The sequence below is a fragment of the Ptychodera flava genome, chromosome 13 (assembly GCF_041260155.1).
Source record: "Ptychodera flava strain L36383 chromosome 13, AS_Pfla_20210202, whole genome shotgun sequence".
Lineage (NCBI taxonomy): Eukaryota > Metazoa > Hemichordata > Enteropneusta > Ptychoderidae > Ptychodera > Ptychodera flava.
In genome coordinates this window covers 9,148,932-9,154,487 of record NC_091940.1, presented here as the reverse complement: position 1 = coordinate 9,154,487, position 5,556 = coordinate 9,148,932, and the positions used below count along the sequence as shown (strand labels likewise).

At 36.8% G+C, this 5,556-nt stretch overlaps 1 long non-coding RNA gene across 1 annotated transcript; it reads right to left on the bottom strand.

The window, feature by feature from the left end:
- Nucleotides 1-3,146, bottom strand: LOC139147339 (uncharacterized). The gene is made up of 2 exons (XR_011555709.1): nt 2,146-3,146; nt 1-1,084 (listed from the first exon to the last, which is right to left on the bottom strand). It is a non-coding gene; the product is annotated as an uncharacterized lncRNA (long non-coding RNA).
- Between the last annotated feature and the right edge of the window lie 2,410 nt (nt 3,147-5,556).

Genomic DNA, 5,556 nt, shown 5'->3' with positions numbered 1-5,556 from the left:
TTCGTTGGTACTACATAGACTTTATTTCTCTGTAGACAAGCTTGACAGTTGCCATCGCCCAAGATACGCTTCTCCCATGGTCTAAGTGTCTTGGGTCCGCTGTGTTCCTCTCTCTCTATTCCAATCTAATCTTACTTGTATTGTTTTAGAATGGGATTTTAAACGTTATCTTTAAGGCGTGGCTTGGATCATACGATAGACATGAATTAAAGATAAAATGATACATCCAATCATAAACGTCAGTGTCACAATTAATATTCAAACCTCACTGTGACACATGTTCTTGTTTTCGTCCTGACTTCCGTAAACACCCTCGTAAAATGGAATTAGCGTTATTGTGCGTTTGTCTAAAAATATGGTTTGTATGCATATCGACTTATAATTGAGATCTTGTTGTTTTAATTAACCATTTTACTGGTGTCGATGACCGCTAGGTTCATTAACCTTTGTCTGAGATAAAATATCTCTGTAACAATATGGTTTGTATGCATATCGACTTATAATTGAGATCTTGTTGTTTTAATTAACAATTTTACTGGTGTCGATGACCGCTAGGTTCATTAACCGTTGTCTGAGATAAAATATCTCTGTAACACTCTCCGTCTTTCAAGCAATGCGTCCCGCATTGTTATCCATAAACTATTTAAATTTTGAAAGTGTAAAGAAAGCAAACAGTCGTACATTTACAACAATTCGTAAAGTCTTAAGAAACGAAAACTTACATATCAAAGGTAATTCCTTGTTTACATCGAGTTTTAAATGGCATATACATGGCCATCCTCGCAACTCTGAAGAAAACGTACACATTTGTTTCATTTTCCTTGAACTTCGTCATCATCACATCGTCTTCAAATTATTACAACATCATTGATTCCTTATATTCAACTTAAATATTTTCTTACAACCTAATTACGCATATTCGTCAGTATATGAGGTAGAGTGGGATAATCGCCGATTTCTCATATTAGTTTCAGAGATTAACGGCTTAAATATTTCCGTCCTTTTCACCTCGTGTGGCTCCCTTCAGGGGGCATAATTATCATAAATTCTCATTTATCCGTTTTTCTTCCTTTTTGTTGAACTTCTGAAGAAACAAAGAATAGAACAGTATCACAAAACAATTTCGTGAGCTTAGTTTTGTAATAAGAATAGGCTACTTGAATCACAGCATCGTAATATGCATTCACTTTGTGTATAAATAATGCTCAAATCAAAAAATATCTCTGTTTCGTTATACCGATGCTCCTACAAATGCATCGTCACAATAACTTACATAAAATCATTTCTACGATATGAAGTTTCCCCACAACTTCATACACAAAAGTCACCTTTACTCATCGTGACTATATAAAATTCTCTTAAAACTCTTAAAAACTCTTGAAAACTTGTCTTCTACATATACAAATATAAAACAAGATATTTTTCCTATTTTCAAGTATTGTTTACACAGGCAATTTATCAATTACTAAAGTGCGATTCAAATCTTAGAATGATTTCACAACAAATAAGTAATATCATTGCTAAATGATAGCAGTAGTTAACATGAAACGGAGGTTAATTTTGTTCGTAATACCATATGACACCAGTCGGCTTGTACAAAAATGCATCTAATTAAATCAACTGGTAGGAGTACATCATGCGTTGTGAGTTACACTGCGCCGGCTGCAATGCACACTCTCAATTAGCCATGCAAATCCATACCGTGATGAATTAAAATATGAATTTCTCAGTTGTTTTGTCAGTGATTTTTTTTTTTTTGCTCAATCGCTAGCTGTATGATCAAAAGTAGTCTGAAGTGAACAGTCAACTCTTTCTTGATTGGATGTAAGATTTTGAGAAATATAACCAGAAAAAAGACAATTCTTCATCGAATTCCAATTATTCCTATACAATTAACTAAATGTCTATAATAATAGTTCTAACTTACATGTCATAAATCTATACCATATTTCACCAAATGAAAATATTGATGTCGACATCAAAAATACTCTATCACCGTAAAATATTTCAACAAAATGTTTAAATATCGTAATACGAACCAAATTGAATGTTCATTGTTAGATCATATTTTGAGTTCATCGAAAGTTCATTGGTAATCAGAGTTCGCAGAGTCCGTGATGCTTCAAACTTCATTACGATACTCACGGCTGCTTCACTATGGAAGTCTGTGATTTTCTAAGCTCGGGTCGCTGCATTGTTCTTCGTTGTTCGGTGTATGTTGATTGCTTCCGTAGATTTTCTGCAGTGGATTTCTTCATAGATATTCCGCATTGGTTCACATTACAATGTTACTCAGCCAGTCGAATTCCAAAGTTCATTTCGTCGTATTCAGTCTTCTTGTCGTCATCGTTGTTGGTTACCAGTTCTCCGTCTTCGTGTAGTTTGCTCTGTACCCGGATTCTCCACCATGTTACTATACGTTTTTTCTTCAAAGTAGTAACTTCCGGCCACTCGATTACTAATCGTTCTTTCATGGGGAGTTTATATGTTGAACTCGCCTTGGCTGCTGAGAGGTACCTGGGGATCTTCAGTGTATTGACTACACGAGACGTTTAGAGTTCGTTGGTACTACATAGACTTTATTTCTCTGTAGACAAGCTTGACAGTTGCCATCGCCCAAGATACGCTTCTCCCATGGTCTAAATGTCTTGGGTCCGCTGTGTTCCTCTCTCTCTATTCCAATCTAATCTTACTTGTATTGTTTTAGAATGGGATTTTAAACGTTATCTTTAAGGCGTGGCTTGGATCATACGATAGACATGAATTAAAGATAAAATGATACATCCAATCATAAACGTCAGTGTCACAATTAATATTCAAACCTCACTGTGACACATGTTCTTGTTTTCGTCCTGACTTCCGTAAACACCCTCGTAAAATGGAATTAGCGTTATTGTGCGTTTGTCTAAAAATATGGTTTGTATGCATATCGACTTATAATTGAGATCTTGTTGTTTTAATTAACCATTTTACTGGTGTCGATGACCGCTAGGTTCATTAACCTTTGTCTGAGATAAAATATCTCTGTAACAATATGGTTTGTATGCATATCGACTTATAATTGAGATCTTGTTGTTTTAATTAACAATTTTACTGGTGTCGATGACCGCTAGGTTCATTAACCGTTGTCTGAGATAAAATATCTCTGTAACATTAGATTTGGAAAGATGGTATGCTTGTGACAAATCAGCCGCCATATTATCGACAATATCGCAAACATAATAATCAACCCGTAACCTCATGCGGCATTCTCGGATATGTTGTCAACAGGGGGGGGGGGACCCCTCAGGAGCATGCGCAGTGCGACGACCACTGCGCTTTAATTCAGTTCCACTTGTTGTTCTTGATAAAGATGACATTTCTTTATATACGCGGTTAACTTTGATGATTTTATCCTGTTCAAGTTAATCACTGTCACACAGCAATAATACAATAATATCCTTTTCAAAAGCTGCTCTATGTCACAAATTTTTATGAAACTATCAGTGTTTTCTGACAAAAATATGCCTTATTGAAAATGCTCTTCCTGATAATATAAGGGCATCGATACCAATTTATGCACTCACTGTCGGAAGGCTATCTGTTTCACAATTTACCGATGTATAAGTTAGTTGCTGTGTTTGTATTTGCGTACTATATGAAGTGATTTTGTTAATAATTACGCATGTGCGAGTGCTCGGTGAGCTTCACAGTGCCATGCCTTCGCGAGGTTAAATAGCTTCGTACGAAGGTTACAGAATTTACTTTAGATCGAGGGTTTTGATCGAAGAAGAAAGAATGACGTTTTGGGGAATTTTTTGTTATTTGAATAATCTAAAAAAGGTTCTCTGTAGAGGCTACAGGGCACTATACAAGTGACAATTTTTCAAATTAAATATGTTCGACTAATTTGGTAAACATTTTTAACAACACTCTGTACTTTTTGTTGTATTACTTGAATTAACATCATGCAAACGCAGCTACATTCTTAAACCCCCTCTCCCTCCAATTTTCAAGAAAATTAAATTCTCCACACTTGGTTAAACTTTGCTAAAAAGTGACAATCTTACAGCCCCTTACACCTCGCTACACTTCGTTACGTTCGCTACACCCCCTTCTCCAATTTTCACAAAATTTTACTCTTAGACTTGGTTACACCTCGCTACACGTTCTTAACTACGCTACAAGATTGGTGTCTCTCTGGCGAGTAAAAAGTGACCATCTTACGGCCCTTTACACCTCGCTACACTTCGTTACGTTCGCTACACCCCCTTCTCCAATTTTCACAAAATTTTACTCTTAGACTTGGTTACACCTCGCTACACGTTCTTAACTACGCTACAAGATTGGTGTCTCTCTGGCGAGTAAAAAGTGACCATCTTACAGCCCCTTACACCTCGCTACACTTCGTTACGTTCGCTACACCCCCTTCTCCAATTTTCACAAAATTTTACTCCTAGACTTGGTTACACTTCGATACACGTTCTTAACTACGCTACAAGATTGGTGTCTCTCTGGCGAGTAAAAAGTGACCATCTTACAGCCCCTTACACCTCGCTACACTTCGTTACGTTCGCTACACCCCCTTCTCCAATTTTCACAAAATTTTACTTCTAGACTTGGTTACACTTCGCTACACGTTCTTAACTACGCTACAAGATTGGTGTCTCTCTGGCGAGTAACGACGCGACTGCTCTTTTACAACTTTACTGTTGTATTCCATACTGAATATCTACATGCATCACCTCAACATATCTTGACAATTATACTGTTTTAGCTTTTATCCATCGCCAACGTACCCTAGTATAGTTTATATATTATTCGTAGGGGTCCCTGGTCCTTCAAACAAAGTTCCGGTGACCCTCTCTCTTTCACTTCTAACTTTCTTTCTCTTATGAAAGGAATAATTATTCACGATATATAATCGAACTGTTCCATACCAGACACTCTATGTGAAAATAGTCCCATCTTAAATAGGCTGCGCATTGATATATTTCACTGTAATTAGACTCTTCTTCCTAACCTTCGCTACACTCGCAACACCTAAATACGTAGCGAGGGGGTAGTCTATAAAAAGTTTGCACCTCGGATCTTGCAGTGTATATTAATTATTGGTTAAGATTTCAATGAGAACAATCGAGAATGGGATATTCCATGGTGTGATCTTATTTAATCTTAAGAAACAATCAAAGACTGGCGGGAAAACTATCACGTGATAACTTTTGTAGTTATGTAAGTTTGAAGATGCATTTAACTTTGTAGAGAGCTTAGACTAGAGAGACTTGAGATCAGACCTTGGACGGTAACGTTACGGTCGCCATCTTGCAATAAAGTACAAGGTTGTGTTAAATCTACATCTTGGTGTGTCAGCTTCAGTTACTGAAAGCATTACGATCCAGACTGGTGCCGCAACTCGTAAATTCCCCTAACTACGAGCAAAACAGTAGTCATTAATGCCGTCCCTTATTCTTCTATTCCATGGGTCTTATTCAAAGAAAACTCATGGAAAACTCAGGATATTTAAAGATCGGTTCATTACACATTCGCAGCTATTGGGGCCTTAATCCTAACAGATTT